Here is a 17,762-nt window from a genome sequence, read left to right on the forward strand (position 1 = left end):
CAGCTTAGTGCATATATCATGGAGAAGAAGCTACTTCTAAATCAAGATCAGAAAAAATCATACCAAATGATCATGGATCAGATAACAAAACAACAAGGTGATATCATTTTACTTGACGCTTCTCGGGGCACAGGGAAATTTTTTTTCACTAATTTAATTCTCGCCAAAATCAGGGCTCAGGGTGAAGTTGCTCTTCCTGTCTAATACAGGATTGGGATAAATAAATACCTGGGCAATGGGTATAAAAGAAAGATGCATAGAGAAATATTTAGATAAATAAAAATAACTTATTGTATGAGGCACTCTATATAAAAATCATAAATTAAGGTGTTTGGTTCAAGTGTAAGTCTGGGAACTAAAAGTCCTATATCCAAGGATCTATTCAAGGGCATAAGTGTAATTCTCAAGACCACTAGATAGATTTCTCAGATGAGATTTCAATGGTTTTTTAAAAAATCTTCATATTTAATTTGGAAACATTGATTAATAAATTGATTACATGCCATAAATTGGGGTTTACCATTAACAATCACATTGTGGTGGAATCTGGTGTGGAGTTGCAGGAAAGAGGGAGTCTTCCTCAAGGAGCTAAGAGGCAAACCCTTAGTATGCAAAAAGAGACCCCAAAGGGATCCTCCCTAAACCTTCATGGGGTATACCTGATACCGTGTTTCCCTGAAAATAAGACCCCGTCTTATATTTTTTTGAACCCTGAAATAAGCGCTTGGTCTTATTTTCTTAACATAGCATAATAACAGAGTTGGAAGGGACCTTGGAGGTCTTCTAGTCCAACCCCCTGCCCAGGCAGGAAACCCTACACCATTTCAGACAAATGGCTATCCAACATTTTCTTAAAAATTTCCAGTCTTGGAGCATTTACAACTTCTGCAGGCAAATTGTTCCACTTATTGTTTGTTCTAACTGTCAGGAAATTTCTCCTTAGTTCTAAGCTGCTCCTCTCCTTGATTAGTTTCCACCCATTGCTTCTTGTTCCACCCTCAGGTGTTGGCTTTTTTGGCAGCCGCTGCACACTGCTAGCTCATATCTAAATGGTTGTCCACTAGGACTCCAAGATCCCTCTCACAGTTACTACTATTGAGCAAGGTTTCAAGGAGGTCTTATTATTTTGGGGCGCATGGAGAAAGATGGGGCTCTTCTTGCCATCTTATCTGATTTCCAGCTCTGCATTTAAGTATTTTCTGGGAGGGCTTGTTTTTGGGGGGAGGCTTATTTTAGCACTCAAAAGCCCGATTGGGCTTATTATCAGGGGATGTCGTATTTTCAGGGAAACAGGATAGTTATGTGGAATTTGCTCTAGTCTGGCAAAATTCCTCTTTATGGGCAAACAGAAATAAAGAAATTACTTGAGCAATCCATTGTGTCATGGTTTCTTGCCCCTGCCATCCATAGATTGACTGTCTCAAGTTGATCTGTGAAGAACTTTGCTCTTCAGGTCTCCAAACAGCACACCCATTGCAACTGAGTCCATCCGCCTTGCTGCTGGTTGTCCTTTTCTACATGAACTACATTTTTATTATAATGATGATGCCGTTGTGTCTCTGTTGTTTCAATGGCAATGATAGTCCCATTTCTGTTATCCCCACAGATTACATTTCTCAGAAAAGTTCCATTCAGAATGAGCCTTCCCGTGTTTAGGCACCAGCCTAATTAACAATTGAAGCATCTCACAGAAAGTGTTTCTCCTTCCAGCCTGTATGCCATCTGTCTCAATTAAGTACAACATTTGTATTTCAGTAAAAATACATGAAGGGATTGAAAAGGGAGAAAACTTTAGTAATTCCAAATGTAAAAATCTTTGTGAAAGTTTAAAAATAGATCCAGAAACCCCAGGGGAATTTTTCAAAGGAAAGAGGGGTGGGGGGAGAAGCAAAAGCACCATAAAAATAGCAATAGAACAGTAATATGTTGAGTCCTTGGTGTTCTCTAACCTTGGTTGTTTTCTTTCAGACGTGTTCTGTCCTCCCTCGCCTCCGTCCGAATGATGGCTTAATTAGCCGTCACTATCAGCTCTGGCAGCAGAATAGCCAGCGTATGCCAAGAGCCTCCGTTATCTTCCACGACGCTGGTGAGTCACCTAGAAACAAACTTTAGCTCTTAATCAGTGGATTTGCCTGTTACAAAGAGACACAGCAGCTCTGGCTGCCTTTTATATCCTGTGGCGTGTGGCTCCATGACTCAGCACTTCCTAGACCTGCCCCACCCTTGCTTCTGTTGTTCCCTCCTCTCCTGCCTACGAAACCAAGCCTGATTGCCGTCAGCTGGGTCTGCAGGCGTGGCCTGGGGGGGAAGAGTCAGGGGATGGAGGCCTCATTATCTCTTCCATCTGGCCTGTTTCTGGCTTCTGGAGCTGAGCCAGGCAAGCCGGTGCTCCCGAGGTAAGTCCTGATGGCCCTTCCCCCTCACTGTCCAAGTCACTTTTTGGCAGCAGGCCCGGCTCGGGGGGCGCAGACACAACAAGACATTTCTTTAATCAATTAGGTAAAAACTGCAATGCTACAAGGGAGTAAGATTTGCAGTAGCTTTTAAAGTCAAGGTTCATAAGGGTGTTGTTTTCTCCTTGGTGGCTACTTGATTGGCTTGTTGTTTGTGGTTTGACTGTTTGTGTAAATTGGTAGTTCTTTGATTGGTAGGTCCTTGATGTATTGTTTGTCAGATTATTCATGAACTGGCAGAGATATGGTAACAAGGTCAGCCAATGAATAGACAGAGCAACTAAGTCAGCCAATTGGGAGCTGAGACAGACTGGACCCAGGATGTGTCTTAGTCTGCAGCTTCTGAGTATGTGCAGAGAATTGAAACTGAAACTAAGCAGTCTGCTGATCTGTCTGCTGAAATGAAACTAACTGTTCTCTCCTGCCTTGTGTTCTGCCTGTAACTTTTACCACGTTGGAAGAATCAACTACTGGTATTGTAAATACTTTCATCTGTTATTATGTATATAAAGAAGTTATTGAATCCAGCTGAATCAGTTATCTGTGTGTGCTTCTGGATTTGATTTTGCAAGAAACTCTGATATTGTTTACTGCTGAATTCCATGTTTGCTATTAATCTTGGTGTTAATGGCTACTTATCTCTGTGTTGACTTTTGTTGAGAAGATGTTCTGGCTTTTATTTGTTTATTTTTTTTTTAGCTTTGTTTATCTCTATGTGGCTCTCGATGGTGGATTTATGAAAGGTTAAAAATAGATGCACAAACCCCAGGGGTGTGCCAGGATTTACCTAGCATTTTCAGATTTAGCTTAATCTAGATGCTGGAGAAGACTCCTGCAAGTCCCTTGGACTGCAAGGCGATCAAACCAGTCAGTCCTAGAGGAAATCAATCCTGCTGCTCCTTAGAAGGCCAGATCCTGAAGATGAAACTCAAATACTTTGGCCACCTAATGAGAAGGAAGGACTCACTGGAGAAGAGCCTAATGCTGGGAAAGATTAAGGACAAAAGAAAAAGAAGGGGACGACAGAGAATGAGGTGGCTGGATGGAGTCACTGAAGCAGTCGGTGTGAGTTTGAATGGACTCTGGGGGATAGTAGAGGACAGGAAGGCCTGGAGGAACAATGTCCACGGGGTCGCAATGGGTCGGACATTACTTCCCAATTCACAACAACAACAATAACAAGGATGCTCATAGTTTCTTTGTTGAAACTATGGTTAAGTCTGTCTAGTATTGCGAAATTAAGGAGTTTTCATTGTGTCTTCTGATTGCTAGCTGGTGTTCATGGATGTGCTCTGCTAGTCTTCTGCCTGTCTGTCCTACATAATGGGTGTTACAGTACTTACACTCTCGGTTGTAGATGACTTCTCTTTTTCTCTTCTTTATTCTTTTGGTTTACACTGAGAGCCTATACACCAAAACAAATTCCTTGTGTGTCCAATCACACTTGGCCAATAAAAAATTCTATTTTATTCTATTCTACTCTGAAGATGTTTTCAAGAACATCGATTAGTTTGGGTGCTATTGTTTGGGTGCTATTGTGATGCCATGTGGAATAGTTGAGTGTTTCTGATGTGTCTAGCCTATGGTAGTTTTCTCTTTTTCATAGCTTATGTTTGTTGTGCTGAAGCGGGTTGCGTGATCAGTCATTTTACGCAAAGTTGTATGGTATCCATTTTTTTTGGATGATGTTGTACAGGTGGTCTGTTTCCTTTTTCTGGTGTTCAAGGTTGCTACTTTTTGTCCTTGTCTGAATAAAGTTCTTACACAGCTTCTCTTGTGGCGGGTTGTGTTGTAACTTTGGTAGTTGAGCACTTGGTTAGTACGATAGATTTATGTTTGTGATTTGTTGCCATTCCCTCTGCTGATGAGGATATCTAGAAAGGGTAGTAAGATTGATTTCTTGATCGTCCCATTGATTCTATTAAAAATTCTGAATTGGATAGTAGATCTGATTTGGAAAGTTAATTCAATTCGGGCGGGGGGTGGGGAATGCACAAAAGACCATTAAATGGCTGAATCAGTTTGGAAGCATCTAATCTGATTTCCTATTTCTGTCTGAAGTTATCTGATTTGGAAAGTTGATTTGATTTGGAGATTCAGTGAACTTTCCTCAAACTGAATTTCTGAACTGAATCTTTGCATAGTATCACCAAACCCAAGCTGGAAGCAGATGCTTAAACATGGTTGGGATAAACATATGTCTGTCATCTGACAAAAATTAAGAAATAAAATAAAAATAAATACAATATAAAAATAATAAGTAAACAAACAAACTTAATGGACCACCATGTCTTTTTCTTCCATTAGTTTTCTATGTTTCTATGTCTAAAATTTCACTGCAGTCGACTTCTTAATAATAATAATAATAATAATAATAATAATAATAATAATAATAATAATAATAATAATAACAACAACAACAACAACAACAACAACAACAACAACACAACAACAACAGAGTTGGAAGGGACCTTGGAGGCCTTCTAGTCCAACCCCCTGCCCAGGCAGGAAACCCTACACCGTCTCAGTCAGATGGTTATCCAAAATTTTCTTAAAAATTTCTAGTGTTGGAGCATTTACAACTTCTGCAGGCAAGTTGTTCCACTTATTAATTGTTGTAACTGTCAGGAAATTTCTTCTTAGTTCTAAGTTGCTTCTTTCCTTTATTAGCTTCCACTATTGCTTCTTGTTCTACCCTCAGGTACTTTGGAGAATAGCCCGACTCCCTCTTCTTTGTGGCAACCCCTGAGATATTGGAACACAGCTATCATGTCTCCCCTAGTCCTTCTTTTTATTAAACTAGACATATCCAGTTCCTGCAATCGTTCTTCATATGTTTTAGCCTCCAGTCCCCTAATCATCTTTGTTGTTCTTCTTTGCACTCTTTCTAGAGTCTCAACATCTTTTTTACATCGTGGCGACTAAAACTGAATGCGGTATTCCAAGTGTGGCCTTACCAAGGCATTGTAAAGTGGTATTAACACTTCACGTGATCTTGATTCTATCCCTCTGTTTATGCAGCCCAAAACTGTGTTGGCAGTTGGCAGGTACTACTATTGAGCAAGGTACCACATATACGATACCTGTGCATTTTGTGTTTTTTTGCCTAAATGTATATGTATATACATAAGATATAATTAAATTATACAAGTAGCCCTTGACTTACAATTTTTTTAGTGACTATTAGAAGTTACAACGTCACTGAAAAAATGACATGATCATTTTTTCATACTTATGACCATTGAAGCAACTTCATGGTCACGTGATCAAAACTCAGCTGTTCGGCAACTGACTCATATTTATGACAGTTGCAATGTCACGTGATCACCTTTTGTGACCCTCTGACAAGCCAAGTTGATGGGAGAGCTAGATTCACTTAACAATCAGGTTACTAACTTACCAACTGCAGTGATTCATTTAAAAACGGTGGCAGGAAAGCTTGTAAAATGGGGTAAAACTCACTTAACCACTTAGCAACAGAAATTTTGGGCTCCACTGTTATGGATTAATTCCTGTGTTAGAAATGAATCCAAAGGAAGATTTTTTAAAAACCTTGCTTCTCACTTTAGATTATGATTACAGTACTATCCATACAGGGATGCGGTGGCTCAGTGGCTAAGATGCTGATCTTGTCGATCGAAAGGTCGCAGTTCAGTGGTTCGAATCCCTAGTGCCGTGTAATGGGGTGAGCTTCCATTTCTTGTCCCAGCTTCTGCCAACCTAGCAGTTCGAAAGCACGTAAAAAATAGAAGTAGAAAAAATAGGGACCATCTTTGGTGGGAAGGTAACAGCGTTCTGTGCGCCTTTGGCATTTAGTCATGCTGGCCACATGACCACAGAGATGTCTTTGGACAGCGCTGGCTCTTCGGCTTAGAAATGGAGATGCCCCCTAGAGTCGGGAACGACTAGCACATATGTGTGGGGGAACCTTTACTTTACTATCCATCCAAGCTTGTTGCTTGGCTCTTGGAAATTTCATTATCAAACTAGGTAACATCTTCAGTGGGATTTTTTGGGGAAAGTGTCTTGTTTGTTGATATATGTCCTGGGTGGTTGGTTGGTCTTGTGACTGGTTGAATTGGTATGTGAATAGGTAATTCATTATCTATTTATTACAAGCACTTACAGAAATATTTAAGCAATTAAGCTAAAAAATATGGGAATGTCTAAATATTGTTCTTGCCTGCTCCCTGACTCCAGGAAAAAAAAACGTAGCTATCAAATATTCTTCATATAATGTTCCTTGATTCTGACCTTATGCATATAGGTCTGAGAATGTGAATGATCCACAGGTTCATGGAGAACTTCAGGAGAAAGCTTATTGGCCAACTTTCGGGAGACACATCACCCTCTTTCATCAAATTCAGAACCAGAATGCTAACATCCAAATTCCATTTTAGAATAGAATAGAATAACAGAGTTGGAAGGGACCTTGGAGGTCTTCTTGTCCAATTCCCTGCCCAGGCAGGAAACCCTACACCACTTCAGACAAATGGTTATCCAATCTCTTCTTAAAAATTTCCAGTGTTGGAGCATTCACAACTTCAGGAGGCAAGTTGTTCCACTGATTAATTGTTCTCACTGTCAGGAAATTTCGCCTAAATTGCTTCTCTCTTTGATTAGTTTCCATCCATTGTTTCTTGTCCTGCCTTCAGATGCTTTGGAGAATAGCTTGACTACCTCTTCTTTGTGGCAGCCCCCAGATATTGGAACACTGCTATCATGTCACCCCTAGTACTTCTTTTCATTAAACTAGACATACCCAATTCCAAAAACAGTTCTTTATATGTTTTCTTTTTTTATTTTTTTTATTTGTAGCCTCCAGTCCCCTAATCATCTTCGTTGCTCTTCTCTCCACTTTCTAGAGTCTCCACATCTTTTTGACATTGTGGCGACCAAAACTGAATGCAGTATTCCAAGTATGGCCTTACCAAGGCATTATTTTGTGCCAAGAAGATTCACTGCAGTTATACTTGAAATTAAAAGCAAAATCTCTTTAAGGTATAAGAACCTCCAGCTGAGGTATCCAGCTGAGCTAAATACCGAGTTAATGTTGAAATGATACCACTGTACAAAAGAATCTGGCTTCTTTTGTAATGTAGTGTGTAATGACCTTAGGAAATGGGCAGAAATATCCTGCCTAGGAAACAATCAGTTAAGAAAGGGAAAGCTTTACAATGGGAGCTTCACAATGGGAGAGAGAAATTTAGGAAGAACTCTCCCCAAATGATCAGTTGGTTAAAAATGGCAATGGGAAGTTTGCAAGATTCTACTTATGTAGCCTTACAATAAAGTAGAATTAGTTCATCTAATCCTGTTTCTTTTCTGATTGAAATGGGAGGACTGGCATCAATCTTGCAGGGGAGGGAGGAAGAGAGGGAGGGAGGGAGGGAGGGAGGGTGGGAAGGAAGGAAGGAAGGAAGGAAGGAAGGAAGGAAGGAAGGAAGGAAGGAAGGGAGGGAGGGAGGAAGGAAGGAAGGAAGGAAGGAAAATTTCTAATGCTCCCTGCCAACTTCTCATAAGGATATCTTGGATGAAATGTCCATCTGGGTTCAATTCCAAGAGGGGAAAAGGATATTGGATTCACTGGAAGTTGCTTGGAAAGAAAGAAGGTTTATTGATGAACAGGATCACCTGCCTTGAAGATCTTGGGTGAAGAAAAAGGGAAGAGATGCTGAGAGTGCCTGGGTTTTATACCCTCTCTGGGCTTTTGAATTTGAGCTTGTATTCTGATTGGTTGTCAGACTCCCATATAAGGCCTTGCAGGGGTAACTTTGTAGGTTGTCTGTTTCCCAGGCTTGATTGAACCTTGCCGGGTGATGATGTAATGAAGGGCTTTGGGCAATTCCTATTATGGCTCTGCTTGAAGGAAGTAGAATAGACTGGCTCTGTTGTGCCTCGCCTGCCCTCCACTCCTCAGCCGGGCCCCTCCCATCTCCTGCTATCTGAGTCAGAGTCTGATAATGAAGAGGAACGGCCTGGCATGCCTCCAGCCCCCAGCCCTGGCACCATGCCTGGACAGAATGTCAGGAATGAGCAAACAAACCTCCCTCCTACAGCGTGTGAGCACGAAGCCAGCCATGTGCTAGAATTGCCGGCAGCAGATCAGGAGGACGGAAAGTCACAGGGGACGGATCCCCACTTCCGGAGAATGGAGAGGCAACGTCAGCAAAAGAAAGGGAGGGGCAGGCCTGGATAAGTCATGGAGCCACATCCCATGGCCTATATAAAGGATCTGCTTTTTGGCATTCCTTGAGTCAAGCAAAGTCTCATCTGGTTTGCTGAAGTCACACCTTGAATTCCTGCCTGCCCTGAGAACTCTGACAGGAATTTGGCAAAGCTGCAGAGGCTTTGTGGCCACGCTTGATATAGACTTCCCAGACCCGGCCGTCGGAGGGGGAGGGGGACCCGACAGGCTCAGCCCTTAATGGCCCATTGACAAAGGTGGTGGTGGGACTAAGTTTCTGACTCCCTTTTAGGGAAATATTCTGCCCTTTTAATATTTCCTAAAATATCTCATTTTCATAGGAAAGGGGTGGGTGCTAACTTCCTACAGATACACAATGGGGAAACTGGCAGGAAGTAGGAAGTCATTCCTGCTCCCACTACTTTTATGCCCACCCATGGTCATGTTTAGGTAAGGAAATGTTTCTGAAATGATGACCAAATGAGGCACTGGTTGTCCAGTATTCTATGATATATAGAATAGAATAGAATAGAATAGAATAGAATAGAATAGAATAGAATAGAATAGAATAGAATAGAATAGAATAGAATAGATTTTATTGGCCAAGTGTTGGACACACAAGGAATTTGTCTTGGTGCATATGCTCTCAGTGTACATAAAAGAAAAGATACCTTCATCAAGGTACAACATTTAACATTTACAACACAAATGATGATCATAGGGTATAATTTAACACTTAATGATAAGCAACAAAAGTTACAGTCATGCAGTCATACAGTAACCAGCACTGGATAATCAAATTCTAAAACAGAATGGGTAAGACTTATTTTTATTTTCTAGGTGAATTGCTCAACAGCTATGGCTAGCCAAGTAATAGCAGTGTTATAATTAGCATTATATACAGTATATATCTGAATCCCACTTGGAATCTCATTGCTTTCAAAAAGTGTGTTGGTTTAGAAAAGAAAAAAAAATGCAGTGAGGGATTTATTGTGAATTGGACTCTCCCATATTATCAATATTATTGGGTTGTTAGCACCATTTAGGTCATTAAATACATTTGTGTGTTCCAGAAGTCTCAAAATGTAACTGCAATTAATCAATAAAAATTCATTAAATTATATTTGAGACTAATGGTAAACAGAACAATAAAAAACAACAACCACCAGTTGAAGATTAAAGGGTATATTGCTCAAAGAACATTTGAGGCTAATGGCACACAGGGCAAACAAACAAGAACCAGTTAGGAATGAATTTAGTGCATTTTTCCCATTAGTAAGAGGAAGGCACCAGTTCAAAGAGGAAGACATTCCATTCCATGGGAGTAAGATAACGTTATTATTGATATGGAAGAAAAAGCACAGAAGAATTGGAAGAAGTTTAGTTAAATGTTCATTTATAGAAGAAGGCAGAAAGAGAAAGAAAAAACAAAACAAAACACCAGACTTCCCACAATCAAGAAAATCAACATTTTGGAGGCTTCCTACCAGAGGTGGACTTCAAAATTTTTAGCAACGGGTTCTCTGCCTGCTTGCTGGGTGGGCGTGGCCTAGTTGGCCTCCTGCACCACCAGGCGTGGGGTGGGGGCAGTTTCACCCTCCCTGGACACCTGAGGCTTTCCTCAAGCCTCCAGGAGGGCAAAAACAGCTTCCCCTGGGCTCTGGAGGCTCTCCGGAAGCTGGAAATGGGCCTTTCAGAGCCTCCGGGAGGCCTGTTTTTCACCCTCCCAGAGCCTCCACACAGGCCTTACACTTACCTGGCATCCAAAATGGGCCATGTGAAGACTCCTGGGAGGGGCGGGGCAGGATGGGCAGGGCCAGCCAGGAGTGGGATTTGGGCAGTGGTGGGTTACTTCTGGTTCGGACTGGTTCTATAGAACCCGTAGTAAAACCAGTGGGAGGCTCCACCCACTGACCCAAACGTCATCAAAAGTGATACGCGCATGCGCGGGCACGATGCAAACCGGTAATAAAGGTAAGTAGGATTTGAGGGTTCATCAAACCGTACAGAATCTTCGCTAGAGGATTGGCCTAACCCGGGCAAACCCAAAGCAGCCAACCATTGTTTCCTACCATAGCAAAGAAACAGAGAATTTTCAAAATTGCAGCATGCACATGAAGTTGCACAACACAGCCCTTCCTGCACAATCACCACTTTGTTTGGAAGAATAAAATATAATATAAAATTAGATTTAAAAAAAAACTAATTAAAAATATAAGGACATATTTAAACATTATATTGTAGTTTTTATTTTTCCTTTAAGCTGTTTGTTACCCAGACTCTTATCCTTACGAACAAGAAAACCAGATAAGGATATGTCTGCACTGAGCAAAAAGAGAGATAGGTTGTAGGGGAGGAAGGAATCACCTTTCCATTAGGGCAGTGGTGGATTTCAATTTTTTTTACTACCGGTTCTGTGGATGCGGCTTAGTGAGTGTGGCATAGCTTGGTGGGCATGGCTTGGTGGGCGTGGCAGGGGGAGGATACTGTAAAATCTCCATTCCCACCCCACTCCAGGGGGAGGATACTGCAAAAATACCCTTTTCTTCCCGATCATCTAGGACTCGGGAGGCAGAGAATAGATGGAGGCAGAGCAAGTCAGAATTTTTACTACCAGTTCTCCGAACTACTCAAAATTTCTGCTACCTGTTCTCCAGAATTGGTCAGAACCTGCTGAAACCCACCTCTGTATTAGGACACTGGATTGCTTATGGTCCTAGTACTGGTGTAGGAAGTCAACAGTTAAACCTGGTATAGACTTCTCTGTCACTGCACATCAGGGAGTATATGCATCTGTCATCCAGAGGTGGTTGCCTATTTGTTCCATTCATACATCTACAGATGTTAAAGTTTGGCTGCTCAAACAACAAAGCACAGAACAGGAAGTCAGACCAGCCCATTAGCACATGGGATGCCCACGTCCGCACAAGGGACAGTTGGGATTTTGGAGATGTGCGCGTCAACCCATCTGCAGCCATTTGCAATCTACACTTACCCTTCAACCCCTTTACCGTGTAGATATGCGGCAATGGCTACACGCAGTTGAAGGCAGCTCTAAGTTGAATTTTATGAGGGAAGGAAGATACTTGCGAGACACTTTCTAGAGCAGGGGTGTCAAACTCAAGGCCCATAGGCTGGATCCAGCACACAGGGTGCTTAGATCTTGCCCATGGGGCCACCCTGGAAACAGCGAAGGAACAGTCCAAAGTGCCGCTTGCAGCAAAAACAGAGCTCCGTTTTCACTGGCAGAGGGCTGCAGGAGGCAGTCATAGCCGAAAACAGATGTCGAGCTTGCCACGCCCCCTGGCCATGCCCCATGCCCCCGAGGTCAAACATAACTCTGATGCGGCCCTCAATGAAATCAAGTTTGACACCCCTGTTCTAGAATATAACGCCATCACTAGTAGTGCAGAAAGAAACGGATTCTAACAATCAGCATTTTTACCCTGTGAGCTTCACCTTCGTCTTAACTTAGTACAAACAATTAAGCTAAATTAGGGATACAGTTTAGGGTTAGCAGCAAATCAGGTAACATTTAAGATGCTGATGGGATGTTGATAAATTATTTTCAGTTCAACTCCCTCACCCTCAGGTAGGCTTAAGGAAAAACCTCAGTAAAAACATGTTCTAATAATAAAGCATTCTAAAAATTCAACACATCAATTTCTTTCTTTTAAACAGGGCCCTGAGATGGACTGGATAGCAAAAGCCAATCTTTCAATTTATCACTTAATCAGTCAAGCATCCATCCATCCATCCATCCATCCATCCATCCATCCATCCATCCATCCATCTATCCATCTATTCATCTATCATTTCATTGACACTGCACTATACTAAGAATAGACGAGTATAGCAAACTCTATGCCTGAGCCATTATTTCTGACTTTTAACATTGAAACTGCTCTATTTGCATGATTAGAAAAATTAAGTCAGTCTGGGGAATGCATAAACATTTGTTCAAACTGCTTAGTGAGGCTACTGCTGCCAACAAATTGTAAGTTATGGTTCTTTTTCAAACTAATTCCACCTGGAAAATTAAACAGCAACTATATTAAAATCAAGAGCTCAAAGAAGGCACGTATGCACATATATGACCCACCTCGGCTGAAGGAAAGCCTATAAGACATCTGTTCCCAGAAAAATAGAGAGCTACAGAAAAGGTAGCTGAAAGTGCATTGAATATGAAATTCTGAATTATAATTTTCCATTCTTCTGTGTGCTGGAAATGTAATTTAACGTTCCTGAAACTGTTGGGGAATGGGAGACTAAATACTGTTATTGTAATTTAATATTACAATAAAAAATATTTACAGACCCCTCACATCCTGAACATAAACTGTTTCAGCTCCTGCCCTCAAAATGACGCTATAGAGCACTGCACACCAGAACAACTAGACACAAGAACAGTTTTTTTCCTGAACGCCATCACTCTGCTAAACAAATAATTCCCTCAACACTGTCAAACTATTCACTAAATCTGCACTACTATTAATCTTCTCATCTTTCCCATCATCCATCTCCTTCTACCTAGGGCTGTATGACTGTAACTTTGTTGCTTGTATCCTTACGATTTATATTGATATTGTTTCCTGAATGCTGATTTGTACCCTATGACTATCATTAAGTGTTGTAGCTTATGATTCTTGATGAATGTATCTTTTCTTTTATGTACACTGAGAGCATATGCACCAAGACAAATTCCTTGTGTATCCAATCACACTTGAACAATAAAAAATTCTATTCTATTCTATTCTATTCTATTCTATTCTATTCTATTCTATTCTATTCTATTCTATTCTATTCTTAGTTCTGCATGCAGAATGTGTGGAATCAGTTACAATGAAAGGAAGTGCTCAGACAGGCAGGAGACAGCCATAACCACAAGCCTAGGTGCTTTTCTAATTTTTAGTTCATACGGTCATTTCACTGATTCTTACATTTTCTCCCAGAACAGTAAATACAATTGTATTTATTCAGCTTTTATTCCCATTCTTTGAATTATGTACCTGTTGCCCCCAATGGGTCCTCATTTTACCCACCTTGGAAGGATGGAAGGCTGAGTCAACCTTGAGCATGGTGAGATTTGAACTGCCAAATTGTAGGCAGCCGGCAGGCAGAAGTAGCCCGCAGTACTGCACGCTAATCACTGCGCCACCAAGGCTCATGGGCCATTGCACTGCTTGGTATTGAGTGAACTAAATTCAAAACTATTTTAAAAACTAAAAAGTTGACCCCAAATCTCATAGGACATAGTACATATGTTTGTGTGTTGCGGTATTTTAGCTCAATACCAGTACTCAATATCAATACCAGTACTCAATATCTGTTACTTTAATAGTAACCAACAGCCTCATCAAATAATTACCAAGAACATTTCTACCAATGCAATGAAACAGGAACTTTACTCTCTTCTACCACTGATGATGTTAACTAATTGGGTAATGAAACATCTGCAGCAAGAAAACGACCAAACGTAGAGTGTATCGAGGACTCCACAGTTCAACCCTGAGCTGCAAATATTCTTTTCTATTGGTATTTTAGCCCAGGTGTTGTTTCTTTATGGTTTTCTAATTTGTTTTCATTTATTTAATTATTTATTCAATTTATATAGGTGCCGATTGTACATAAAGATAATCCTTGACTTACAATCACAATTGGGCCCAAAATCTCTGTCGTTAAGTCAGACATTTGTTAAGTGAGTTTTGCCCCGTTTTATGACCTTTCTTGCCACAATTGTTAAGTGAACCACTATAGTTGATAAGTTAGTAACCTGGTCACCACACTATAAAAAAAAAAAGTTGAGACTCTAGAAAAAGTGCAGAGAAGAGCAACCAGAATGATTAGGGGACTGGAGACTAAAACATATGAAGAATGGTTGCAGGACCTGGGCACGGCTAGTCTAGTGAAGAGAAAGACCAGGAGAGACATGATAGCAGGGTTCCAATATTTGAGGGGTTACCACAGAGAGGAAGGGGTCAAGCTATTTTCCAAGGCACCTGAAGGCCAGACAAGGAACAATGGATGGAAACTGATCAAGGAGAGATTCAATCTAGAAATAAGGAGAATTTTTCTGACAGCGAGAACAATCAGCCAATGGGACAGCTTGCCTTTGGAAGTTGTGGGAGCTTCATCACTGGAGGCTTTCAAGAAGAGATTGGACTGCCATTTGTCAGGAAATGGGGGGGGGGTTGGATTAGATGACCTACAAGGTCCCTTCCAACTCTGTTAATCTGTGTTGGTTGTTAAATGAATCTGGCTTCCCCATTGATTTTGCTTGTCAAAAAGTTGCAAATGGGAATCATAGCAATGGTCATAAATATGAACCAGTTGCCAAGATCTGAATTTTTAATCACATGATCGTGAGGATGCTACAAAAGTTGTAACTGAAAAATGCTCAAAAATCACTTTTTTTCAGTGCCATTGTAACTTTGAATGGTTGCTAAATAAACTCTTGTAAGTCAAGGAGTACCTGTATATAATTCTGGGCAGCTCATAATATTAAAACAACCAAAAACAAAACACATCATAATCTCCTCAACACTAAAGCTTGTAGCTCTTCAAAATGGCAGATATTTTCATAATATCTCACTTGCAAAACAATAAGACTGCACTTCTAAAAATAACTCAGCATTGATATAAATCCTGAATGAATATGAGATTTGAGTTTGTTTGTGTCCCTGTGGTCTACATGCATGTGAAAGGAAACTTCTGGAAGATCACAATGTGGTGTCTGGATTATATAGTCTCTACTGAAGTACAGTGAAGCTGCATTTAGGAGAAAAATTCAAAAATTATATTTATTTCCCCCCCTGAAGTTTTAAACACACCTCATGATTGTGTTTAAAATCACAATTTCATGAATTTGAATCATGAAATCACGTAATTTCATGAAACAGAATTCGTTACTGAATTTCTTGCTCTAAGTAGTACATTTCAGTAAAAATGTCAAGGTTGGAAATCTGGCATTCAGTTATAGCAATAGAACTAGGGCTTACCCTTATATACTGTTTCATAATCCTTTACAACACTCTCTAGGTGGTTTACAAAGTCAGCATATTGTTCCATAACAATCTGGGTCCTCATTTTACCGATATCAGAGGGATGGAAGGCTGAGTTAACCTTGAGCCAGTCAGGATCGAACTCCAGGCTGTGGGCAGTTAGCCTACAATACTGCATTCTAACCACTGAGCTGCCAAGGCTCCTACAAGGTGCAATTATTGTGCATTGTTGATAAACTTTCCAACCGTCTAATGCTTCCCATCCCACCTATTAGTGAGAAATAATTTGGTCACTGCAGAAGATATCCCAGGAAGTAGAAGAATGTCTTTGTTATGGGTGCTCTATCACTGGAAGAAGACATTGAATAGACATTTGTCCGGAATGGTATAAGGGCTCTTGTTTGAGTTCGGGATTGGATTAGAACAGGGGTCTCCAACCTTGGCAACTTTAAGACTTGTGGACTTCAACTCCCAGAGTTCCTTTGCTGACTGAGGAACTCTGGGAGTTGAAGTCCACAAGACTTAAAGTTGCCAAGGTTGGAGACCCCTGGATTAGAAGACCTCCCAAGTCCCTTCCAACTCTGTTATACTGTTAAGAGCTAAGGTGGCACAGTGGTTAGAGTGCAGTACTGCAGGCTACTTCTGCTGCCTGCCTGCTGCCTGCAATTTGGCTGTTTGAATCTCACCAGGCTCAAGATTGACCCAGTCTTCCATCCTTCGGAGGTCGGTAAAATGAGGACCCAGATTGTTGCGAGCAATATTCTGATTCTGTAAACCGCTTAGAGAGGGTTGTAAAAGCACTGTGAAGTGGTATATAAGTCTAAGTGCTATTGGTATTGCTACTGAGGGGATTAGCTATAGATATAATCATAGTTTAAAGGCTCCCATTGGACTGTATGGAATAAACACGTTTCTTTTAACAAGATATTGTTGTTAGTGTATAGACTATATACTATAAAGTATTACATAATAAAGAGATCTTTTTTCAAAGATGGTGATGCAGCATTTGGAAGAAGGAAAGAGAATTATTTATTTAAGGTATTTATGTACAGTAAATTCTGTAAATCAGTTGGCACACAAAGAAGTGGGAGATCAGAAATTAAATACTTATATTATTTTAAATAGATTTTTTCTTTTTCTTTTCTTTTTGTTCTTTTTTTGTATTTATAAATAATAATACAGTGAGAATTTGGCATTAACAAATATTTATACTTCATTTGCTTTATCAAAAAAACAAATTGGTGTACTTGGGTGTGATTTATCTTTCATGTTAGATTAATTGTGTAGCCTAAGCAATTTATTTATCTATTGATATAATCTCTTCTAGAACAAAATCATTTGTTTAAATGAATAAACAATAACAACAACCAAAGAAACCAATGAAAAGAACTGTTCATAGTTCACAGGGGCCTCTGTGGCTCAGACTGCTAATGCAGTCTGTTATTAACAGCAGCTGCCTGCAATTACTGCAGGTTCTAGTCCCACCAGGCCCAAGGTTGACTCAGCCTTCCATCCTTTATAAGGTAGGTAAAATGAGGACCCAGATTGTTGGGGGCAATAAGTTGACTTTGTATATAAATATACAAATAGGATGAAGACTATTGCTAACCTAGTGTAAGCCGCCCTGAGTCTTCGGAGAAGGGCGGGATATAAATGCAAATAAAATAAAATAAAATAAAATAATATAAAATAAAATAAAATAAAATAAAATTAATAATAATAATAATAATAATAATAATAATAATAATAATAATAATAATAATAATAATAATAATAATAATAATAATAATAATAATAATAATAATAATAATAAATCTTACAAACAACTGAGAGTTCCTAAGGTGGCTTACAAGACAAAAACGGGTTAACCTAGCATGAAATGGAGCATCTAGAGAAAAGAGACACCAAAAAAAAGAAGATAAAAACTCAGATGCAACACAAAGGATAGGCCATCAGCATATAATGGGGAGAAAACAGAATAAAGCTTAAAGACCGATACTATTAAATGTTCACAGTAGGGAAGACACATTTCTGCAAAAGCTTCACTCAGAAAACCAGCTGAAGCCAAGCAGGAGTTTTATGCTTGTCAATCACTTTTTTAAACATTTTCCAGCAGGAGTT

Source organism: Ahaetulla prasina, chromosome 5 (assembly GCF_028640845.1).
Source record: "Ahaetulla prasina isolate Xishuangbanna chromosome 5, ASM2864084v1, whole genome shotgun sequence".
NCBI classification, from domain to species: Eukaryota; Metazoa; Chordata; class Lepidosauria; order Squamata; family Colubridae; genus Ahaetulla; species Ahaetulla prasina.